At 41.6% G+C, this 26,076-nt stretch overlaps 1 protein-coding gene across 3 annotated transcripts in view; it reads left to right on the forward strand.

Moving 5' to 3' along the window:
* Nucleotides 1–21,416: 21,416 nt before the first annotated feature.
* The window catches only part of znf652 (zinc finger protein 652), a 78,610-nt gene continuing 73,950 nt past the window's right edge, over nucleotides 21,417–26,076 (forward strand). The window contains exons 1-2 of one of the 3 annotated variants that reach the window (XM_033035376.1): nucleotides 22,084–22,481; nucleotides 23,287–23,396. The gene's annotated coding sequence lies outside the window, so the exon portion shown is untranslated. Of the gene's footprint in view, nucleotides 21,513–22,083; nucleotides 22,482–23,286; nucleotides 23,397–26,076 lie in introns of those variants that run through there. The other 2 variants (XM_033035377.1, XM_033035375.1) reach the window with 2 other exon arrangements.

Genomic DNA, 26,076 nt, shown 5'->3' on the forward strand with positions numbered 1-26,076 from the left:
TCTCAATATTGCAGCGAGTCGTTGGACTGTTTAGGGGGGTAGTTAACAGGAAACTGAAGTGAGTAGAGACAGGATCAGGTGTTATAGTGAGAGGATCGACAATATAAAGAGATGGTCATAGGATGTGGTGGATAAAGAGAATGACATCAGTGGTCTGAGCATGAGGCTGGGTTTGGTGGGTACAGTCAGTGGAGGTTTTTACAGGGTCAGGGATCTGATTGGTGTGAGGTTTAGGCTGGAATTGGGAGAGATGGACAAATTAATGGAAGAATGATGGGAGAAGGCAGCCAAGGGAGGGTGTTGGGATAATGCAAATAAAACTATTAAAATGAAGACCTCATTGGGAAGACTCCTCAGTGACGGATATCAATCTTCTGCCAACAATTTTTGTGGAGATAGGGTGGAAGGATTGAAACATTGGTTGTGTTGCAAATGCTGGATTATCCGTTTAGCTGAACCAACAGAGGTCACGTAATAATGACACAACAGTACATCTCTGACCCACTAATTATACCTCTTTGTGTCTCTAAAGCACCATGGACTGCTAGAAACTTAAACTTATAGAACAGTACAGCACAAGAACAGTCCGCCTTGGCCACAGGGGGGCCGAGATACTGGCCCGCAAAGTCGGCCTCAGAAGTCGGCTGTGGGAACAGATCCTCCGGCTACGGCCCCGGCCCGGCCTCAGGAGCAAATTCAACCCACCAACAGTCTGGTCACAGAAGTCAGCTATGGGAATGAATCCACCGGCTCCAGAGCTCCAGCGCAGGGGGCACATTCGACCTGCGATCGGGCATTCAGCCACGGAAGTCCTGTTGAGGTCAAGATCGGCTGCCTCACCCGCCCTAGGCATCACATTTGCGGGGGGGACTTCAGCGGGGGATTACAAGTGCACGCTCATAATCTGTCCGGTTTAAAGGAGGTGCCAGACCATCAATCATCGGAAAATCGGTGGTGGACCTGTATTATATCATTTACTTTAGAATGTTATCAGCATTTTATTATTCTAAACATCACAAATAGCATTTGACATAAAGATGCTTCACACTAATGGGTCTCAGCATTTCTTGCATGAAATCCCAACCACATTAAACTATTTGTTCTCACTTGTTCTGTTTCATAATTTATGAATCCACTTAGGGAGAAGGCAGGAGAATGAAGTTGAGAGGGAAAGATAGATCATGATTGAATGGCGGAGTTGACTCGATGGGCCGATTGGCCTAATCCTGTTCCTGTGACTTATGGACTTATGAAGAAGAGACATCACTTAATGCAGAGTTATCGAGATCTATCTCTCTCAAAATTCAATTACATCATTATTTTTGAGTTTGTAAAAACTGTCTCTGATTATTTTCCATCAGTCATAAAGTTTAACCAGGTAATCAGTCTGAAGAAGGGTCTCGACCCGAAAGTCGCCTATTCCTTAGCTCCATAGATGCTGCGTCACCCGCTGAGTTTCTCCAGCATTTTTGTCTACCTTTGATTTTCCCAGTTCTTTCTTAAACATAAAGTTTAACCAGGTACTTTCAGACATGACTCACTTTTGCCTTCCTGACGTGAATTCCACTTCAGAAGTGAATGGGATGATGTCATTTGTTGGGCACTCCTGGGGGAGAACTGGATTTACCCAGGATAGCAATGGACATGGATCATAATCAGTTATGTTCCTTATTATTCTTATTTCTTATCCTTTGGGCCTGCGTTATTGCACTGAACTGCACTATCAAGCATACCCCATCCCCCCTCCTCAGTACCTGCCATCGCAAACCCAAACATGATGCAGCAGATTGCATGGTTGTGCCCAAGGACTTTGAGCTTCGACACAACTTAAGTTTGAAACAGAGAGCAACCCCAGTGTATTTCATACCTGCAGTGCACTTGAATTTCAAGGCTATAATTTATGTTGCACTGTTACCTGTGATAGTAACCCTGGCTGATTGCCTAATTTCATCTTCAATTTATTATTGAGTGAATTATTTTAGTTTAGCAGTTTTGCAAATTTTGTCAGAGCAGCGTAACTCTTTTCTTATTACCATGTTCATTCCTATTTGTATTAGGTTGATTAGCACAAAATAACTATTTTCCAGAGATTTATTAATTCACACAATTTTAAATGCAATTTTTATGGGTATTCTGAACAAATATGTGCCAGTAAATCCTTACAAGTAAGGACATGTATAGTATATTTAAATACATTCAAAAAGAAAGCAGCTGTAGATCTGCATAGAACCCCAACAGAATCAAAAGCATACAGTACAGAATTGGAACCTTGTTGTCCACCCCATCCCTGTGATGTTTATCTACTCTAATTCCATTTGCCCACATTTGTCTTGTTTCCTTCTATGCCTTTCTTATCCAAGCATTAGTTTTGAACATTACAATAACATCTGCCTCCACTACCTGTTCTGACAGTTTATTTCAGATATTCACAACCTTCCAAGTGGAAACACTTACCCCTCAGATCTCCTTTAATTTTTTATTCTTTCCTTAAATCTTTGTCCTTGGCCTCCCTGCTCTGGGGAAAAGATTCCGACCATCTGGCCTATCTGTGCCCATCAGCATTTTATAAGCCTTTATATGGTCACCCCTTGTCCTCCTGCATTCCAGAGAGAATAACACAGCCTATTAAATCTCTCTTTATATCTACAGCCCTTCAATCCAGGCAACGTGCCAGTGCATCTCTTCTCCATATCCTCAGGGGAAATTCTGTCAATCAAATTAAGTGTAATTTCGATTGAGTTTTTTTAAAGGAGTTGCTTCTCCAAATGTTTTACCCAAGCAGTACAACTGATCTAAATCCCAAGTAAACAGAAAATAGTTCCAGGAGCCATAATCATACTGGAGATTGACACACAAGCCTCCGTTAAAGCCTTGCAAAGATGCCCATAACAATTGCTAGACTGCAGACATGAGGATATTTTGCTTGAGGGTCCGCAATTAAAGAAATTCAGTAACATAATGAGGCCCAATAACTAAGGCCTTACCCTGGTGAAGTTCTGGTTTACCTTCAGAGGATTCTTGGGAACAGGCATCTAGGGGAGAAGAGAAGCACCTGGACTGGTCCGGTAAATAGAGGATTTGAGATGAGGATTGACCTGTCGCAATAATGGGTTGGCAGTGAGGTAGTGGGGATCATGACAGAAGCCTCCTCGTGGCGATCCCCGGAAACAACGACAAATGCACTTTGTGATGCGTTGGGCGACCAATTCTGTCAACATGTTGGATGACGATGGAAGCCAACAGCGAGCTATGCACACACGAGCGAACGAGTGAGGTATTTAAATTAGGGGAGATGATTCAAAGTTAGGGGTGCAGGTCTTTACGTAAGATGCAACTGAGGAATTTGGGGTCTGCTGACAGGGTGGGTGATTGAGTGTTGGAGAGTCACTTGTTAAGGATTTAATCAAATGCAGTATGTACAGTATGTGTAGAGTCAGAAGATGGGAGATGCAAACAAAGATCTGGGCGTAGGGTCAGTGAGTGTGACGGTTCAAAGTGGAGAACTTGTTGGTGGCTGGCAATATAATGGAATATCACAGTTTGGGGTTGATAGTCTTAGGATGTTATCGTCAAGCAAATGTTGCGACCTTGGAAATGTTGTGTAGTTACTAACACAGAGATGGTGGTGGTGGGAGACATGAAGGAGAACTAACTAAGATTAAAAAAAGATTTTGATTTATCTGAGTCAGGTATGCAGTGCTGTCCTGTGACTTTCTCAGACTGCTTCTCCATGCCCCCCCCTCCTTTAACTAGGAGACTTTGTAGGTGCTGTGAAAGTCTGCTCCTGCACATGCCAGATATGCACTACATAATAGTAGGGACCATTGCGTATGTTGGGGTCCTCTGTGCATTAATATGCTGCATACAAGAAGGGCCAAGCATAAAAATAAGTCCCTAATTTTCAATACTGCTCAATTTGTTCCAAAAATTAAATTGAATTGAACATTAAAAAATAGTGATGCAATCCAATTTAAATGCACTTGCTCACTACACTTCTCTTGAATTCATGAGAATATAACAAAATAATGAGTAGCATTGTCTCTTGAGGTGCTTCACCAATCAACACTGTACTTCTATCACATCTGCCCAGATATCCCTTGATGACTAATATCCAGAAATCATGTGATTTTCATTTTGAATGCAATCAGTGACGGAGGCATGGTCACTTATTTTGAGGCAGTAACGTTTGCTCCTGTCTCTTTAGTTGAGGAAAATATCTGCAGGTCAAACCCTCTAATAATTCTTTACATTTCAATGAGGTGAATTTATTTTACTAGCCCCTACAAAATACAAACCTAGTGAGCTCAATAATTCCTACTTTATTTTTATTTTTTTTATTTTTATTAAATTTATTTTATTAGAAGTTAATACAATACAAAACAATACAGTGGTACCTAATTTTAGGTGCCAACTATGTCATAACGTAATACATTCTATGTACAACCTCTAGTTTTATGTTTTTGAAAAGAAAGTAAGAAAGACAAGAAAAAAAATAGAGAAGAAAAAGAGGAAAAATAGATAGTAGAAAATAGAAAAACGTGAAGTGTGTATATAAGAAAAGAAAAAATAGAAAGTAGAAATAAGAGAGAAAGACCCTTAAAAAATAAATTTTCAAATCTTTATTTAGATGTAAATCTATCCACGACCTGACCTGAAATCAGTAATCTTTATGGTGCCGCTGCATCACATGATTCCAAAAAGTCGATGAAAGGGGACCAACTCCTTAAGAATTGGTCATATTTATCTATTAGTCAGAGTCTCATTTCTTCAAGGTGTGCTATGTCCTTCATATTCCTAATCCACATTTTAATAGTTGGTATAGCTGTATTTTTCCAAAATTTAAATATCAATTTCTTTCCAATTATTAACCCATACTTTTTGGTCTTTATTTAAATTGATATCTTCTACTATTATTCCAAATATAATCCATTCCGTATTAGGTTCTATTCTTAACTTGAAAAGCTTTGTAAATATATCAAATATATCGCTCCAAAATTTATTCAACTTTGTACATCCTACAAATGAATGTGTTATATTAGCATTTTGAAACAAACATTTATCGCATCTGGGAGAGACGTTTGGGTAGAATTTATTCAACCTCGTTTTTGAATAATATAGTCTGTGTAATAGTTTAAATTGAATTAAATTATGTCTTGCATTAATGGAACAATTATGTGTGTTCATCAGATACTTTTCCCATCTATCTTTCGGGATCTTTATCATTAGTTCATGCTCCCAATCTTCTCTTAGTGCCTCTGTTGAGGGTAATTCTCTATTTAATATATTATTATAAAAGTATGATATTAGTTTTTGTGAATCAGCCTTAATATTCATTGCTTCTTCTAAAGGGTCTAAAAATATAGTTTAAAATCTATGTGTATATTTCTTCATAAAGTCATATATCTGTATATATTTAAAATATTGATTATTCCTCCTTTAACAATCAATTTGGTGACTCTTCACTGAATGGCCTCCATAGTAAATACAGTGGTGTATATATATATTTTGGTAAGGCGAGCAAAACTACGGCATATAATTGCCATGCATAACTTCACTCTTATCCTCAAAACTTAATGCAATAAAGGCCAATATATAATTTGCCTAAGGTAGACACAAAAAGCTGGAGTAACTCAACGGGATCTCTCTTTCTGGAGAGAAGGAATGGGTGACGTTTCGGGTCGAGACCCGACATCATTTGCCTAAGATAGACACAAAATGTTGGAGTAACTCAGCGGGACAGGCATCTCTGGAGAAGAAATGGGTGACGCCTCAGTTCGAGACCCTTCTTCCATTTGCCTTCCTAGTTGCTTGTTGCGCCTGTATGTAAGCTGTCAGTGACTTGTGTAAAAGGGCACATAGGTTCCTTTTGTCAACTGAAAATGTCCCAATTTCTTACCATTTAAAAATACGCAACATTTCTGTTTTTTCTCACCTCATGTTTCTCCACATTGCAATTCATTTGTCCATGTTGTTGCCCATTCACTTCTGTGTCTTTTTGAAGCCCCCTTCTTTATATTCTCATATTGCCATATAATTTTGTGGCATCACCAGGTTTAGAAATACTATATCCCCCCAGCCAAGTCATTGATATAGATTGTCAACAATTGGGACCCAAGCACCAATCGTTGCGGTACCCTATTTATCACACCCTATCAACCCCACAAGCCCCTTTTATTTCTTCTCTGTTCATTGTTTCCTATAATCTAACCAACTCCAATCACGACTACTATTCTATAGGCTCCAAATCTGTTCGCAAATGTGGTACTTTATCAAAAGCCTTCTTTGCCACATATGCATATTTGCCACATTCACTGATTGTGAATACCTCCTATAAGAGCTAGTCCCACATACCTGCATTTGACTCATATTCCTCTAAACCTTATCTATCCATATCCAAGGATTGCAACCTTGTCATGGTCGGGGAGCTTGTGTGTCTCAGTGACCCCTAGAGCTATGCCAGCGGGAGATTCGTCTCCTGTTAGGGTCTCCCATGCTGGATAGGTCGAAGGGTAGAGGCGAGATGAAGAGCGATCCACTGGTCCTCCAGGTTGGAGGTTGAGCACAGGGCTAACAACCCCCGTCTCGTAAAACAAATATGTTACGAAAACAGCAATTGAAGGAATCAACAAGGAGTGGAGGACCTTCGTTGCTGCCCTACATGCCAGGGGGCATAATAGGCAGCAAGTAAGTAAGTAAGTTATCTATCCATATTATGTAATCCCTTGTAATGCTGTTTTCAGAGAAACTGGACTGATGTCATGATTGTGACCATCATTAGGACATTTAAGTTTTCATTAAGCTAGGATGACTTCCAAGTTGTTGCCTGCCAGCAGCAAATCAGATGCTACTATGTCCAACGGTATGGACAATTGGCCAGCTGAGTGAGGTCCAGGAGTTAAAACAATTCTATTGTTGTTTAAAACTGGCTAGCGCTTTAGCAGAAAATTCACTGGAGAAGGGTGGAATCACCCTCTGTGATTCTAAAGGTGAAAGCCTCTAAAGGCCTTTTATATTTAACAAGATTGTTTAAAAAGGACTGACAAGGATAAGACTGCATAATATATGTACATAAAAGGGCACAACGTGCTGGAGTAATTCAGCAGATCAAGCAGTATCTCTGGAGTACATAGACAGATAATGTTCCGCGTCAAGACCTCTCTTCAGGAAGCTCAGAAAGCTAGAAGAGGGGAAAGACAGTACAAAGCGTGGCAGCTAATAGGTGGACACAGGAGAGGGTTGTCCTTTGACAGGCAGGTGATCGGAACAAAGGCCAGAGATAAACGCAGAAGATGTGAGACAGGGCTAAAGAGTTGCAAATTGTGAAGTTAGAGCGAGAAAAGTAGCAGGATGGGAGGGAGGGAAGGAGTCTAGGTGGGACATGGGAGGAGAGGGGAAGGAAGAAAAAGAGGGAGTGTGGGGGAGAAGAGGGGGTGGGTTGTGGGGAGATTGACTGATCTGTGCTTTGCTCTCGAGAATTATGTAAAAGGGGATGTCCTTCTGTGAATAGAATCTAAACTCTGCATCAAAGACGTCATAAGTGGAGGCCAGTTACCAATTAATCTATACAAACTTTGAATGTCCCCTACACTACCTGCATGACTTTATCTATTACGCTATCCAGAAATTGTATTCCAGATATTGAGTTTTTTATCCATGGTAGAGGAATCAAGAACCAGAGGGCACGGGTTTAAGGAGAGAGAGAGAGCAAAGATTTAATAGGGACCTCTGCCTTTTCGTTCAGAGGGTGGTGGACATATGGAACGAGCTGCCAGACGAGGTAGTTGAGGCAGGTACTATAACCGCAATTAAATGACACTTGCACAGATACATGGATAGGAAAGATTTAGAGAGATATGGTCCAAATACATGCAAATGGGACTAGCTTTGGTGGTGCATCTTGGTCAGCAGGGATGAGTTGGCATAAGGGCCTGTTTTTGGGCTTATGACTCTATTATGAAGTACAGATAACCCTTATTATAACAGACCATGGGGGGGGGGGGGGGGGTAATGGCGTCCATTATTGCTGATTGTCCACTATAACCGAGTAAAGGGGTTAAATATACATTGTAGTAGAAAAACAGGCAATAAAAATAATTAAACAAAACACACATTCAACAGCAAAGGACACAAAATAGATAATATTTTAAACATTGTAAATAAATTTAAAAAGCAACCAACTGTTCCGAATACAAACAGACACTTTGGTTACAACAGATTTTGTTTGCTGTAACCAAAATCCATTAAAAAGAGGTCCATAATAACGAGGGTAGGCTGTAATGTTTATGCTTAACCTTTTCCATTGCTCATAGGTTCTTGAAAAAGTTTTAAAAGTTCCGTTAAGATATCAGTCATTACAGTTAGAATGGAAAATATAAAGAAGCATACAAAATCATGAAAGATTTTGATAAAATCAGGAGAAACATTCTAATGGCAGAAGAACGGATATTTCAAAATAACACAAGTGGTCTGAGGAATGGTTAATTAAGTTTAATGCAGGTAAGTGTGAGATGTTTCATTTTGGAAGTCAAACAAAGATAGGATCTTCACAGTGAATGACAGGGCTCTGGGAAGTGCTGTAGAGCAGAGGGATCCTGGAGTGCAGGTAGATAGTTCCTTGAAAGTGGCATCATAGGTAGATAGGGTGGTCAAGGAGGCTTTTGATGGTCAAGGAGGCTTTTGGTACATCAGTAGGCTTAATTAAGTGTAAAAGTTGGGAATTTTAGGAAGGAACTGCAGATGCTGGTTTTAACCGAAGATAAACACAAAAAGTTGGAGTAACTCAGCGGGTCAGACAGCACCTCTGGAGAAAAGAAATAGGTGACTTTTCGAAAGCTGTCTAACCTGCTAAGTTACTCCAGCTTTTTGTGTCTATAGAAGTTGGGATGTTATGTTACAGTTATACAAGACATTGGCGTGGCCACAATTAGAGCACTGTTTTCAGTTTTGATCACCCTGTTACAAGAAAGCTGTTATTAAGCTGGAAAGAATGCAGCAAAGATTTACGAGGATGTTGCCAGGATTTGAGGGTTTGAGCTATAGGGTGGTCGGGCAGACTTGGATTTTATTCCTTGAAGCACAGGAGGGTGAGCGGTGATCTTATAGAGGTGTATAAGATCATAAGGGGAATAGATAGGGTAGATGCAGAAAATATTTTACCCAAAGTAGGGGAATCAAGAACCAGTGGATATGGGTTTAAGGTGAGAGGGGTAAGATATAATAGGAAACTGAGGGACAACTTTTTCGCACATGGGATTTTGCATATCTTGTTGGGATTCTTCATGCCAGCAAGATAGGTCTTCGGCATTTGAGCCAGGCAAGTATGGATGTGGCAGGTGGTGAATAGTGGGACTGAAGCAGCCAGAACTGGCCCCCAATCACTATTGAGTGAATGTCACTTCAAAAATACTGAAAATACACAACGCGATCCAGAAAGATGCAGCCCACTTGATTGTCACCTCATCCACTGACTTACACATTAATTTCTGGGAATTTACAGTGTACATATTCATTTATGGAGTACTGATACACTACAATGCACTACAATACTGAGAACTGTATTCTGCACTTTGTATCTTCCCCTTTGCTCTATCTATTATACTTGAGTTTGACTTTGTATTTATGTATGGTATATCTGATCTGTTTGGATATCGTGCAAAACAAGGCTCTTCACTGTACATCGATACACATAACAATAATTAATCTAAACCTAAACCCTAAATGTATCCAACACTGGCACATTGTGGCTACCATGTGTACCATCTATAAGGAGAATTAAAGCAACTCACAAAATGTATTGTCAAAAGCCATTCTGCCACCAAGGAGAACAACGGCACCAGGTGTATAAGACCAGCCCTTATAAATTTATTTTCAAGTCATGCACCAACCTAATTAGGAAATAAAACATAATTGATTTATCATCACTAAGTCTAATTCCTGGCACTTACTGCTCCACATCACTATTGGAGTAACTTCACCATTATATTCTGCAGCAATTTAAGGTGACTCGCCATCCTTTCAGCATTTTTGTGTACCTTCAATTTTCCAGCATCTGCAGTTCCGTCTTAAACAAAATCCTTTCAGGGATAATCTGTAACTGGCAATACATGCTAAAAATATAATAAAAAGGCTCAATAATCTACTTGAACTGGAAGGGAACTTAACTGGAATGTGAGTTAATAGATTTTCTTTATATATAGAAGTTTTGATTTCAGGGTGGCTTTTGTAAAAACTAGATTTATAAATGGTCAGCAGTATTTTTTTTCAATATTCCATAGCCAACTGTACAGTCTGTTCCTGTAATGAATGTTCTCTCTACATAAATTTGCCACCTGAATGTATGATTCGTGTTCATAAGGCAATTATCAATAGTCTCTAACAAACTGTGGTTGCATTATCAACAGGATGCACTGTAGCAGCTCGCCAGGATTACTTCAACAGTAACTGCTTACCCAGCAACTTCCACCAATGAATCGCATCATGGAAACAAGCTTGACTCTGGGGCATTTGTATTCACTCAGGAGAAGACATTGGGGACAGTGAGATCAGTGTGGGGAATACTAATATGGTAGACAACTTGTGCTTAAAAAGGAGATGGCGTTGGTGCTCTTAAAGAGCATAAGATGGATAAGTCCCCCAGGACCTGATGGAAGACATCCCATGTTACTGAGACGGGCCAGAGAGGAAATTGCAAGAGTCTTAACAAAGATCGTTGCATATTTACTAGCCACAGACGATGTCCTAGAGGACCGGGGGAGTAGCCAAAGTTATTCATTTGTTTAAGAAGGGAAGTATACATAATCCAAGAAATTTTAGGCTATTGAGTCTCACATCTGTGGTAGAGAAGCTATTGGAGAGGATTCTTTGGGATAAAATTCACTTGTATGAAGAGTATGGACTAATTAGCATGTCAGCATTTATTTGCCCACAGGAGGCATCTCAGGTAGAAAGGGAGGTCAGGAAGGTTTTCGGTACATTGGCCTTCATGAGTTAGGGTATTTAGTATAGAAGTTGGGAAGTTATGTTACAGTTGTTTAAGATGTTAGTGAGGCCACATTTGGAGTATTATGTTCAGTTTAGGTCACCCTGCTGTAATTAAGATATTGTTAAACTGGAAAGAGTGCAGAGAAGGTAAACAAAATTGCTGGGGAAACTCAGCGGGTGCAGCAGCATCTATGGAGCGAAGGAAATAGGCGACGTTTCGGGCCGAAACCCTTCTTCAGAGTGCAGAGAAGATTTACGAGGATGTTGCCAGAACCCGAGGGCTTGAGCCATAGAGAAATGTTGAGCAGGCTAGGGTTGTCAACACATACATCGGGATTTAGATCATCTGTAGAAATGGGCGGAAAAAAGGCAGATTAAATTTAATCTGAGCAAATGTGAGGTGTTGCACTTTGGGAGTTTGAATGTAAGTTAAAAACAAGGCCCTTAACAACGCTGATGTACAGAGGGATCTTGGAGTCCAAGTCCACTGTTCCCAAAAGTGGCAGCACAAGTAGATAAAATGGTGAAAAAGACATATGGTATACTTGCCTTCATCGATCAGAGCACTGAGTAGAAGAGTCACGAAATCATGTTGCAGCTTTATAGGATTTTGGTTAGGCCTTATCTCGAGTATTGTGTGCTGTCCTTGTCGTCCCATTACAGGAAGAAAATGGAGTCTTTGGAAAGTGCAGGTTTGCCAGAATGATGGCTGGATTAGAGGCTCCTCTGGAATGTCAGAGGTTGAGGGTAGATCTGAATATATAAAGTTGTGATAAACATAGATAGGGTAAACAGTCAGAACCTTCTTTACATGTGGAAATTTCAAGGACTGGTGAGCATAGGTTTAAGGTGAGAGGGGCAAGGTTTAAAGGAGAGTGAGGGGTAAGTTTTTAACACAGAGAGTGGTGGATGCCTAAAACGCGCTGCCAAAGTAGTAATGGGGGCAACTATGACACTTAAGAAGCTTTTAGATAGACACATGGGTATGCATCACGTGCAGTAAGAGGAGATTAGTGTAACTTGGCATCATGTTTGGCACAGACATTGTGGGTTGAAGTGCCTGTTCCCGTGCGGTAATATTCTATGTTCTATAGTCATATTCATTAAATAACATATTTCACCTATTAAACCACTACATTAAAATTCCATATTTTATTCTGTTGAATTTATTGTTGTTCAATATGAAAAATATGTAAACTGATGTTCCGGCATTTATCAGAATCAATAATAAATTGGCTGAACAGAGGCTCTCTTTGATTTCTACCTGTTTGAATTTGAAATTTCTGCCTCAGAAGGCAGTGGATGCCAATTCTCTGGATACTTTCAAGAGAGAGTTGGATAGAACTCTTAAAGATAGCAAAGTCAAGGGATATGGGGAGAAGGCAGGAATGGGGTACTGCTTATATTGCCATGATCATACTGAATGGCAGTGCAGGCTCGAAGGGCCGAATGGCCTACTCCTGTACCTATTGTCTATTGTTACCAAAATTGACATTTTAATTACAAATGCACCATCAACCAGAGGGGTGTGGCCACAGGGGGAGATGGCAGCCCTACCGGCAGTCTGTTTGTCGTTTCATTCTTTTTGCTATTTATTTATTTTTTAGTTTGTTCTAAGTTTGTTTTATTGTTCTTTGGTGTGTTTTATGTGGGGGGAGGGGAGTGGGGGAAACTTTTTTTCATGTTCTTACCTTCCCGGAGATGTGATCAATTTTCGGATCACATTCTCCGGGTGCTGCGGCCTACAATCGCTGGAGCTGGAAGCCTCCTCGGACTGTCGTGAGCCCCACCCCAGGGCGCGGATTTAACATCGGAGCGGGTCGCTTGCCTGGGATCGCTCCCACCGTGACCACCGCAGACTTTAACATCAAGGGCTCGCAGTCTCGGGTGCTCCAACGCCGCGGAGGGTTCGACCAGCCCCGACATGAGATACGATCGCCTGGCGCGGGGGAGCTGACATCACCCCGATGCGGGAGTGGAGCGCCGCGACGCAGAGGGCCTGAACGCCGGCTACGGGAGTCAAGATCGTCCCGTCAACGGGGGCTCGAGGCCCACGACCGAGGAAGAGCTAGGGGAAGGACTTGAACTTTATTTTACCTTCCACCACTGTGAGGAGTGTGTAGGAGTCACTATGGTGGATGTTCAATGTTAAAATGTGTTTTGATTGTTCCGTTTCCAAGATGGCTGCTGGAAGGGAGAGTGAACGCTGGCGCGATTAGCTGCCGCTGCTCTCTCTCTGCATTGGTGTATTGTTGATGTCCTTACTATTTACTTTTTATTTTTTGTTGTTATTTTTTTTTTTTTTTGTTTCATTCCGCTTACATGTTTTGTAATCTGCTTACTAAATTTTGTAAGGTGTCCTTGAGAGTCCTTGAAAGGCGCCCATAAGTATAATGTATTATTATTATTATTATCAACTGCATCTTATTTAATCTAAATTTTGATCTCAATTAATAAGTTATTTTCAAGTCAACAAGCAGCACACTCTTTTGTTCAATTAAGGTGAAATAACTGGCGGCATGGTGGCGCAGCGGTAGAGTTGCTGCCTTACGATGCTTGCAGTTCCGGAGACCCAGGTTCGATCCCGACTACGGGTGCTGTCTGTACAGAGTTTGTACGTACTCCCCGAGATCTTCGGTTTCCTCCCACACTCCAAAGAATTACAGGTTTGTAGGTTAATTATCTTGTTTAAAGTGTACATTGTCCCGAGTGCGTAGGATGGTGTTAATCTGCAGGGATCGCTGGTCGGCATGGACCCGGTGGGCCGAAGGGCCTGTTTCCGCACTGTATCTCTAAACTAAACTGAGTGAACAGTGTAAAAAAAACAGAATTTTTATGACGTGGGTCCAAACTAGCACTTGTATTTTATACAAGCCTTCTTGTATGCTTCTTTATCTCAGTGCATCAGTATATCCTTTGGTTTTTTTCTCCCTCATGTGCTTATCTAGCTTCCCTTTAAAGGCATCTGTGATATTAGCCTTAACTTCATCTTGTGGTAACATGTTCTACATTTATACATCTCTCTGAATTACATTAAAATATTTTTGAATTCTCCTATGGATTTATAGTGAGTATTTTATATGTACAACCTCCAGTTGTTTACTATCTTAAAATGAAAAGATTTTTGTTGCGTCTACCCAATCATCCTCTTTCAATGTTTTAAGGATCTTTACCATGGTATAGGGTGCAGAGAAGATTTACGAGGATGTTGCCAGGACTCGAGGGTCTGAGCTATAGGCAGAGGTTGAGTAGGCTGGCACTCTATTCCTTGAAGTGCAGGAGGATGAGGGCTGATTTTATAGAAGTGTATAAGATCATGAGAGGAATAGATCGGGTGAATGCACAGTCTCTTGCTCAGAGTAGGTGAATCAGAGGACATAGGATTAAGGTGAAGGGGAAAAGATTTAATAGGAATATGAGGGGTAACTTTTTCACACAAAGGGTGGTGGGTATATGAAACAAGCTGCCAGAGTAGGTAGTTGAGATAGGGACAATCCCAACATTTAAGAAACAGTGAGATACAAAAGGTGGGGTAACTCAGCGGGACAGGCATCATCTCTGGAGAAGGAATGGGTGACGTTTCGGGTCGAGACCCTTCTTCAGACTAGTTTGGGATAAGGGAAACGAGAGATATAGCTTATGATGTTGAGAAATAAAGAACAATGAATGAAAGATATGCAAAATAGTAACGATAAAAAAGGAAATAGACCATTGTTAGCTGTTTGTTGGGTGAAAACAAGAAGCTGGTGCGACTTGGGTGGGGGAGGGATAGAGAGAGAGGGAATGCCGAGGTTACTTGAAGTTAGATAAATCAATATTCATAGGATTGGCTGTAAGCTGCCCAAGCGAAATATGAGATGCTGTTCCACAAATTTGCGTTTTGCCTTATTCTGACAATGGTGGAGGCCTAGGACAGAAAGGTCAATGTGGGAATGGGAAGGAGAATTAAAGTGTTTAGCATCTGGGAGACCAGGTTGGTTCAGGCGGACTGAGCGAAGGTGTTCAGCAAAACGTTAGCCCAGTCTATGTGTGGTCTCACCGATGTATAAGAGTCCACATCTTGAACAAAGGATACAGTAGATGAGGTTGGAGGAGGTGCAAGTGAACCTCTGCCTAACCTGAGAGGACTGTCGGGGTCCCTGGACAGAGTTGAGGGAGGAGGTATAGGGACAGGTGTTGCATCTTCTGCGGTTGCAGGGGAAGGTACCTGGGGATGGGGTGGTTTGGGTGGGAAGGGATGAGTGAACCAGGGGGTTGCGGAGAGAACAGTCTCTGCGGAAGACGGAAAGGGGTGGAGATGGGAAGATGTGACTAGTGTTGGGATCCTGTTGGAGGTAGCGAAAATTGCGGAAGATTATGTATTGTATGCGACAGCTGATGGGGTGAAAGACAAGGACTAGGGGGGACTCTGTCTCTGTCACAATGAGGGGGAGGGGGAGCAAGTGCGGGGCTGCGGGGTACCGAGGAGACACGAGTGAGGGCCTCATCTAGGTACATGGCTAGGACAGGTTTGGAGGGATATGGACCAAATGCAGGCAGGTGGGACTAGTGTAGCTGGGACATGTTGGTGGGTGTGGGCAAGTTGAGCCAAAGGACCTGTTTCCATGCTGTATCATTCTATAACTAGTTATTGGTGAGATAGAATCCATTTCTGGTCACCTAGCTTTAAAAAATGTGTAAGAAGGAACTGCAGACGCTGGTTTAAAAAAAATGTGACGCTTCTGGAGATTGTGCAACAAGATATTTTCCAGAATGGTTCCAGAATTAAATATCGTACCAGTAACTCGAACTGGAAAACGTGTGGTTGTTCTCCTTGGATAAACACCTGTGAGGAGACCATAAGAGTTGTCCAAAATCATGACTAATTCAGACAGGGCCACAAGAGAGAAGCTGGTCTCTTTAGAGCATGGTTCATAAATTAAGCAGTACATTTACACTATTTTCAGTAAAATATATCACGGAGATGCAAGGAAAGAACATTTTATACAAAGATCTGTTTTGACCTTGAATAAAGCAAATCAGTGCTTTCAAAAGGGAGAAGCAAGGAAATGCAGATGTTTACAAGGCAGGACACAAAGTCCTGGGGTAACTCAACGGGCCTGGAAGTAATCCCTGAAGAATATGGATCGGTGATGTTTCGGGTAGGAACTATATACAAGGTATATAACTATCACCCATTCCTTCTCTCCAGAGATGCTGCCTGTCCCGCTGAGTTACTCCAGCTTTTTATGTCTATAGCCAGAGACTTGATGTCCAGTTTCCCGATAGGCTTAGGAACCCTTCATCAGACAAAGGGAATTGGATGAACATTTAAAAGACAATGATTTGCAGAACAATGGGGAAGAACCAAACAATGGAATTAATGAGGTAAATAACCAGCATAGTCATAATGAGATGAATGGCGTCTTCCTTGCCATAACAATTCTATGATATTCCGGAAGTGGCGGCGCTGTTAGAACCAATAGTCTTTTTTTTTTGCAAGCTTTAGAACCAATAGACATTTTTTGCAAGCTTCAGAACCAATAGACATTTTTTGTAAGCTTTAGAACCAATAGACATATTTTTGCATTTTAGAACCAATAGACATTTTTTTGCAAGCTTTAGAACCAATAGAGACACTTTTTGCAAGCTTTAGAACCAATAGTCATTTTTTTGCAAGCTTTAGAACCAAGTCATTTTTTTGCAAGCTTTAGAACCAATAGACATTTTTTGCAAGCTTTAGAACCAATAGACATTTTTTTGCAAGCTTTAGAACCAATAGACATTTTTTTGCAAGCTTTAGGACCAAGACATTTTTTGCAAGCTTTAGAACCAATAGAGACACTTTTTGCAAGCTTTAGAACCAATAGACACTTTTTGCAAGCTTTAGAACCAATAGACATTTTTTGCAAGCTTTAGAACCAATAGACATTTTTTTGTAAGCTTTAGAACCAATAGACATTTTTTTGCAAGCTTTAGAACCAAGACATTTTTTGCAAACTTTAGAACCAATAGAGACACTTTTTGCAAGCTTTAGAACCAATAGACATTTTTTTGCAAGCTTTAGAACCAATAGACACACTTTTTGCAAGCTTTAGAACCAATAGACATTTTTGCAAGCTTTAGAACCAATATACATTTTTTTGCAAGCTTTAGAACCAATAGACATTTTTTTGCAAGCTTTAGAACCAATAGACATTTCTTTGCAAGCTTTAGAACCAATAGACATTTTTTGCAAGCTTTAGAACCAATAGAGACACTTTTTGCAAGCTTTAGAACCAATAGACATTTTTTTGCAAGCTTTAGAACCAATAGACATTTTTTTGCAAGCTTTAGAACCAATAGACACTTTTTTTGCAAGCTTTAGAACCAATAGACATTTTTTTGCAAGCTTTAGAACCAATGGAGACACTTTTTTGCAAGCTTTAGAACCAATAGACATTTTTTGCAAGCTTTAGAACCAATAGACATTTTTTTTGCAAGCTTTAGAACCAATAGAATTTTTTTTGCAAGCTTTAGAACCAATAGGCACTTTTTTTGCAAGCTTTAGAACCAATAGACACATTCTGCAAGCATTTTAGAACCACTAAGGGCACTTACATTTGAGTAGACATGTGTTCAGTGCTCAGAGAAACGTGACCCTCTGCCTTCCGCCATCTTGAAGAGACTATGAGGCACACTACTTCCTGGTTTTATAGTCCCTCCCCCATGCCGCCAGCGGGGGCAGCAGAGAATGGGGAATTTTGTAAAAACATTAATATCTCTGTCATTTTTCATCGTCCTCGGCACACATGCGGCGGAGGGGGGCTCTGAGCAAGGTGGCCAAAAATGACGGCCGTAAGTGGCGGCGTTCTCTCGGAAATCGCAGCACAGATGGCCAAAACCGGTCAAGAACAGACTTTTAGTAATATAGAAGATGGAAAGTAGAATTTTGCACAGTATTCCAAATTTTAAGGTCTCTATAGTAAATTGTAAGCATGTTGTATAACAAGTTTAGTCTAGGACAGGCTTGTTGTATAGGGTGCAGACAGAAAGATCTACTTATTCCCAGCACTGAGTATCTAATTATACTCAGTTGTCCGCTAAAGAAAAGACACAAAGTGCTGGAGTAATTCAGTGGGTCAGGCAGCATCCCTGGAGAACATGGATAGGTGATGCTTCAGGTCGGGACCCTTCTTCAGACTGATTGTGGGAGGGTTGGGGGAGAAAGCTAGAAGCGAGGAGGAGTAGAACAAAGCATGGCAGGTAATAGGTGACCACATGCGAGGGAGGAGGGGTTGATAGGCATGGTTGGACAAAAGCCAAAGATGAAGAAAAAAGGTGTTTCAAAAAGATTGAACAGTTGCAAATTATGTAGCCAGAATGGAGGGGAAGGGGGAGGAGATAAATCAGTGGGCGTCTAGGTGAGGTGCAAGGGATGGGGATGGTGGGGGGGGGGGGGGGACACCTGACGCCAAACTCGAGGGAGACTCTCTATGGCGATCTATGTCACAGGAAAAGATTGCCTAGCAGAGGAAGAAAATGATTCAGAGATTGGTAAAAGTCTCCTTGAAAAATTAAAACATCCTTACTAAGTCCGCAGAATCCATGGTGCATGAACACTCAAAGTGGAGAAAATAATATTGGAATGGTATTGGAAAATATATATTGGAAACCTAGTGCACTGATAGGGTAGAGAGGCCCCACATAAATAGCAGATGAGTACACCACCTTCCAGCCACACCACCATCCTGCCCCAGCTATGATACAGCCTGCAGTTCATACAGGGGCCTTTTCAGTCATCTCAGAAGCCAAAATACTACACTAGAACAAGTCATTCTCGATCCCAAGGGACTGCCTAGGAAGTTGAATAATAAACAATGACTCTCAAGTCAAGTTCTGATCTTAGTCAGTAATGGATGGGGAAATGGGCTGGTGAAAAGATGTGGAGAAAAAAACAGATGGCAAATAAATGGAATCTGACTACCCATAACTTGTGTCTCTAATGCCAGGTGGACCCAATGTTAATAAATATCTCGATATATTCCATGCATTTGAGCAGCCGGGAATTAATTTAAAACCTAAAAATTACATTATAACAAAGTTCCAGCCTGTAATTTCAATGTACATTCCTGTCAGATTAGTGCAATTTTCAACAGGGAAATTGTTCAACAATAATTAAATGTCGCTCTTGAAGTGATGCTTCAGACTCCAAAGGTTTCGGGGATGGAATGATACCTGCATCTGTGTCAAAGGCTGTAGAACTGGACACCCTTTTCACAATCTTCCATCCATCGTGTTGTATAGCTACAACTTAATCGTGAACTTATGAAAAGCGTATTAACAGGTCAGCACAGACATGGTCAATATCATAACATGGAGACCACAAACACATACCCTCTTACATTTTGGATTTTACTGTTAAACGGCAAGATTATGAAGATCGTCTTAGACAATAGACAATAGGTGCAGGAGTAGGCCATTCGGCCCTTCGAGCCCTTCGGCTGATCATCCCCAATCAGTACCCCCTTCCTACCTTCTCCCCATATCCCATGGCTCCGCTATCTTTAAGGGATCTATCTATCTATCTATCTATCTATCTATCTATCTATCTATCTATCTATCTATCTATCTATCTATCTATCTATCTATCTATCTATCTATCTATCTATCTATCTATCTATCTATCTATCTATCTATCTATCTATCTATCTATCTATCTATCTATCTATCTATCTATCTATCTATCTATCTATCTATCTATCTATCTATCTATCTATCTATCTCTTTAAAGTATCCAGAGAACCGGCCTCCACCACTCTCTGAGGCAGAGAATTCCACAGACTCACAACTCTCTGTGTGAAAAAGTGTTTCCTCTTCTCCGTTCTAAATGGCTTACCCCTTATTCTTAAACAGTGGCCCCTGGTTCTGGACTCCCCAAACATTGGGAACATGTTTCCTGCCTTTAGCGTGTCCAAACCCTGAATAATCTTATATGTGTTTCAAGAAGATTCCGTCTCATCCTTCTAAACTCCAGAGTATACAAGCCCAGCCGCTCCATTCTCTCAGCATATGACAGTCCCGCCATCCCGGGAATTAACCTTGTAAACCAATGCTGCACTCCCTCAACAGCAATAATGTCCTTCCTCAAATTAGGAAACCAAAACTGCACACAATACTCTAGGTGTGGTCTCACTAAGGCCCTATACAACTGCAGAAGGCAGAAGGACCTGTTTGCTCCTATACTCAACTCATTTTGTTATGAAGGCCAACATGCCATTCGCTTTCTTCACTGCCTGCTGTAGCTGCATAGCTTTCATTGACTGATGAACGAAGACCCCCAGATCCCGTTGTACTTTGTAGGCTGTGATATCTCAATTGAACATTTGATTTTGCTGCCCCTCAAATATTTTTATCAGAAAACCCCCGAAATTCTCTAAAACAATAAAGACCTAACCACACTCTTCAAACGTGAACGCTGTCTACATGTTAATATCCAAATATAATAACTGCGCCTATATATAACAAACGATATGCAGAAAATTCAATGCAACTGATTGTTCAGATTTGCACATTTGGTTTATTGCAATATTGAAACTTCTTCCACTTTGTTTAAATGCATTTTTCACTGGTCTTCTTAAAATTTTTAATGCAAAACTTGCTTTCAACCCCCGAATGTTAAAATTCAGTTTGTATCTGTTCAATACACCGTAACCTGAGCCACACGATTGCCTGCAGACGTTTCTGCTTGTAACAAGTGTTCGGTGGACGATTCTGAAACTACACAATGGCCAGATATTTTCACATGAAAATAGGATTAAAATCACATCAATATTTTTTATTTCATTTATAACTATTTTAGTTCCTAACCAGTATATCTTTAAAAGTAATTACCTTTTTGATCTCAAAAAGGTAACCAGGTGCATTTTAGGTTGAGAGATTTTAGATCAATATTGATTTTCTCCGTTTGAAATTGTGTGATATAGTATCATTGTAACTTCATGATGTTTTAAGTAAACACGGTAACAATTTCAAAATGGATACTTTAATAGTGACTACAAGCAAATGATTTCAAAGCAAAACTGTAAGGGAAAAACTGGCAAATGAAAAGAGCTGTCTCGGTAAACCATGAAATTTACATTTAATAAAACCAGGACAGTTGCCAAATGACTGTGGGATAAGGTCAGTTGTTTGCTTCATAAATAAATTAAATTACAAAGTATTACAATCGGCAGTGATTGTGAAGTACACAGTGCAAACCTAATGGATATTTATTGCTGTCACTCGCAGGGCTGAGCAACGAGTTGTACGGTATGAACCGTGCAGACTTGGAACCCTGTTTCTGTAGACAAAAAGAAATCGTTTTTGCAAGTCTTTTTCTAGGTGAATTTTGAATCTAACGGGACTTATTTGGGGGCAGACCATGAATTGGAAATATAGCTCTTACAGCGCATGAGCAAGTAAGAGCCCCTGTCAAGTTGTGGTTGACTCTGAAAACTGAATGTAAGGTGTTGGAAGAAAGGTTGAGGTCGTGCTTGCAAGGTGCTTGCCAGGTTCTGCACTTACAACGTTATGTAAGTTTGTTGGTTTTGCAACTGTTTTTGTTGGTTGTGGTGTGGGTTGAATCGCCTGGATTTGGAGAGTTATGATGTTGGGGGCTTGGCTGCCAGTGGGACACACTTTTATTTCGCGTTGTGTTTGGAGATGAGGAGGTTTTGAGGGTGAGTGCAGAGACCCGGGACTCCGGCTGCACTTTGAGTGAAACTTGACAGGACTGCGGCAGAGAGCGCATGTGCCACCCGGCGGCTTTTGTCCTCAAATACACGGCCGTGATGTGACGATACATCACACGGCGTCGAGTGCCTTCGCTCATTGGCATATGCGGCACTCACGGAACTCACGGAGTAGAGCGGAGAAGGAGCGCATTTATTTTCCCTGAAAAGGAAGCCCGTACGAGAAGCAGCGCCGGGTCGCGCATGCGCGCTGAGGGCGCCCACTATTCGGCAAGGTGTGCGCGGGGAGGAAGTGCGCACGCGCGGCTCGGCCGCGGTCGCAGCATCCCAATGGAGCGCTCAGTATTTGGCAGTGGCCCCAGTGTTCACCCACAGCCCCCCTCGCTCCCTCCCCTCCATTCCCTGCCTCCTCCTCCTCCTCCTCCCTCCCTCCTTCATCGGCACCGACACACAACGAGGCTGGGACTGGCCACGTCGGCCGGGCCTCAGCCAGTCAGCAGTGCCAAGAAAGAAGGGGGGAGGGAGAGGAGGAGGAGGAGGGAGGGAGGGAGGGGGTGTTAGAAAAAAAAAGGGGGAGGGGAAGGGGGAAAGACAGCGAGGAAGGGGGTGGAAAGGAAGGAAAGTGTTCTTGCAAGGAAAGTGTTAAAAAGCCGCCTTCCCCTCCCCCTTTTTTATTGCAGAGAAAAAAATAGTGCAAATGCTTCAATGCAACCGCTTCAGTTTAATTAAGTATTGCTTTTTTTTTAAATGGTGAGAGGAACGAATTGACGCGAGCTGGCCGAGGGAGTATGTGGCTGCTGCTGCCAGAGGGTGAGTGTTGAGCGGTTCGTTCCTCGAGCGTTTTCCCGGAGCTCGAGCGGCGACCGTTGGCTTTGAACCGGGGGGAGGGCGGGGCGGCGCCGCGGGGGGGTTGGCGAGGGGGCACGGGGGGGGGGGGGCGGGCACTCGGCCCGCTCCCTTGGCACCAGCCGCCGCCTGGCAATCTCTACATTTGCAGCTGTCACTGGCACAAATGCATTAAAACCGGTCAGAGAGGGGCTCATGACACACCAGGGATAGAAATAAACCCTCCCTCCTGTGAAGGCAGCTCCACACCAGAGCCCCCAGGGCTTGGCGAATTATCTCCTAAAATGTTGATGACAAAAGTCTCACGGGCTTTTCCAAGTCTTGGTTTGCCAAGTGTTTTTTTTTAAACTTTCATTCATCTTTAACCATCCTTTATTTTTGTAAACTCTCCTCCGTTCCAGTGTTTGCAATCTGTCGCCTTTCACCCAGTTTGTGGGGGGGGGAAACGAAGCTTTTGTTTTTGCAGTTCTACATTTTATTGGGGGTGGTGTTAAGTTTGAGAACTAGATTGCAGGTCGTGAAAGCTGCACGAAGCAGGTTGAAGGAATGTTGTTTGGTGGGTGGATGTAGACCAACTGCACTGTCAGTTTACATTGTGATTGAGATGTTTTACTCGAGTGGTAGTCCAGGAATTGGCCCATTGCGTGCCTACTTAGAGACTAAGATATGCGCACAGCATTGGTTTGACATGTTAAGCGGGTCTACTTTTTCCACAATGGGAAGACTCCAGGCTCGCAATTGACAGATTACCACGCATTTGTCGTTTCAGATCATGATAAACGTTGTTTTTGGAAATGCTCTGCCCCATCTAATGGTCTGAATCTTTCGGCTTAAATTGATTAAAACTAAACATGTTCTATTCTCGTTACTGCAAGTCGGGTATGTTTATAAATACTGTCTCCTCCTGATGATTTTATTCATGTGACAGCATTTAAAACAATACATTGTTGATGTGTGTTTGATATGGAAGGTAGTAGAGGCGCAGAAATGTAATGCCCAGCTTATCCTGCATATCTGTAATTAATTTGATGCCTAAAGAAAGGGGCTGCAGTCGGCGTCAACCTTGCATCATTTATGGAGGTTAATCTCAGGGCCTTGTTGATTTTGCCTTCTGGTCCTATATTTGAGTGAGATAAGATATGTCATGAGTTGCTGTTAAGAGTATTGTATATAAAGGATCTGATATTATGCAGATTTTAGTTGTAGCATCACGAATCCTTGCAGGATTCGCATTTCAGTAAACCGTAAAGTTTACAGAATATTATTAAGGTTTAGTAAATTAGCTGACGGTTCAGCAAGTAGTTGCATGTTGAATGGATCAGAAAGAGTGAACTTTTATCATACTCCGTATGCCACCAGTAACAAAATATTGACTGATGGATGCAGAAATGGCCATTTATTAAAATTAATCCATCTAGTATCTACTTTATTTGCTTTTATGTGGTGACAACAGAAAATTATGCCACCCTTTGTAAATGACTAAATCTATGGCAGCAAGAAAAAAATATTTGAACAGTAATCCAAACAAAGGTGGGATTCCAATATTATTGGTATATATTTGGAAAGAAAATAGTTGTCAATATTGATAGAAATCATCTTGCCTTGTTTGGCCAGTTTACTGAAAGTGCGTTAACAGTGAAATCGCAGATGGACTCTATGTTAGATAAAAATGCTTCTTCATAAGATATAGGAGCAGAATTAGGCCATTCGACCCATCAAGTCTGCTATGCCATTCGATCATGGCTGATCTATTTTTCCCTCTCATCCCATTCTCCTGCTTTCTCCCCGTAATTTTTGATGCCCTTACCAATCAAGAACTCTGCTTTAAAAATACCTAATGACTTGGCCTCCACTGCTGTCTGTGACAATGAATTCTACAGATTCACCACCTTCTGGCCAATGAAAATCCTCCTCATCTCCATTCTAAAGGTATGTCCTTTTATTCTGAGGCTGTGCACTCTCGTCCTAGACGCTCCCACTACTGGAAATATTCAGTCCTTCTCGGCCTTTCACTACGCAGTAGGTTTCAATTAGACTCTCTCTCTTTCTCTTCCCCCCCCCCCTAACCTAAACTCCAGCAAGTACAGCCCCAGAGTCAAACAGTCCTCATACATGAATCCAATCATCCCCAATAATTTCTGTAAACCTCCTTTGGACCATATACAACACCAGCATGTCCTCTCTGGTCTTGTAAATTTTATGTTCTCATCACACAGGTTTTATTTGGATAAGATATACATGCATTTAGATAGACGAGGGCTAATTGGAGATGGTCAGCATTGTTTTGTAGGTGGGAGATCATGTCTCAAGAATCTGAGGGTTTTTTTGAAGATGTGACATAGAAACATAGAAAATAGGTGCAGGAGCAGGCCATTCGGCCCTTCGAGCCTGCACCGCCATTCAATATGATCATGACTGATCATCCAACTCAGTATCCTGTACCTGCCTTCTCTCCATACCCCCTGATCCCTTTAGCCACAAGGGCCACATCTAACTCCCTCTTAAATATAGCCAATGAACTGCCCTCAACTACCTTTTGTGGCAGAGAAACAGGTTGATGAGGCCAGAGCTGTAGATGTATATATGGATTTCAACTAGGCAAGGTTCTGCATGGTAGGCTATTCAGGAAGGTTTGAATGCATGGGATCCAAACAGAGATAGCTGACTCAATAGAAAATTGGCTTCAAGAAAAGAGGGTGATAATGGATGGTTGCTTTTCTGACCGGAGTTCTGTGACTAGTGGTGTGCCTCGGGGTTCAGTGTTGTGCCCATTGCTGTTTGTCATCTATATCAATGAAATGGATGAGAACGTGCATGGCATGATTAGCAAGTTTGCAACTAACTAAAGTGGGTGGTTTGGTTGCAGATAGTGAAGATGGTTGTCAAAAATGACAGCAGGATCCTGATCGATTGGGCTGGTGGACTGAGGAATGGATAATGGAATTTAATACAGTAACAGTGCGAGGTGTTACATTTTGGGCAGTCTAACAAGGGCAGGACCTACACTGTGAATAGCAGGGCTCTATGGAGTGTTGTGGAACAGAGAGAGTGCAGGTACATAGTTCCTTGAAAATGACATCACGGGTAAATAGGGTGGTCAAGAAGACTTTCAGCACACTGGCCTTCATCAGTCAGAGTATTGAGAAAATAAATTGGGAAGTCACGTTACAGATGTATAAGACATTGGTGAGGGCACATTTAGAGTATTGTGTTCAGTTCTTGTCATCACGATGTAGAAAAAAATGTTGTCAAGCTGGAAAGGCAGCAGTAAGATTTGAGGATGTTGCCAGGATCGAGGAGCTGAATTACAGGGAGAGGTTGCGCAGGCTAGGGCATTATATTTTGGAGCGCAGATGAATGTGATCTTATAGAGGTGTATAAGATCATTAGAGATATAGATTGGGTAAATGCACCGAGTCTTTTGCCCAGAGTAGGTGCATCAAGGACAAGAGGACATAGCTTAAGGAGAGGGAGGAAATATTAAATAGGGCCCTGAGGTAACTTTAATAGGTAACCTTTTTACACGTAGGGTGGTAGGAATATGGAAAGAGCTGTCGGA

Source organism: Amblyraja radiata, chromosome 16 (genome assembly GCF_010909765.2).
Source record: "Amblyraja radiata isolate CabotCenter1 chromosome 16, sAmbRad1.1.pri, whole genome shotgun sequence".
Taxonomy (NCBI): Eukaryota; Metazoa; Chordata; class Chondrichthyes; order Rajiformes; family Rajidae; genus Amblyraja; species Amblyraja radiata.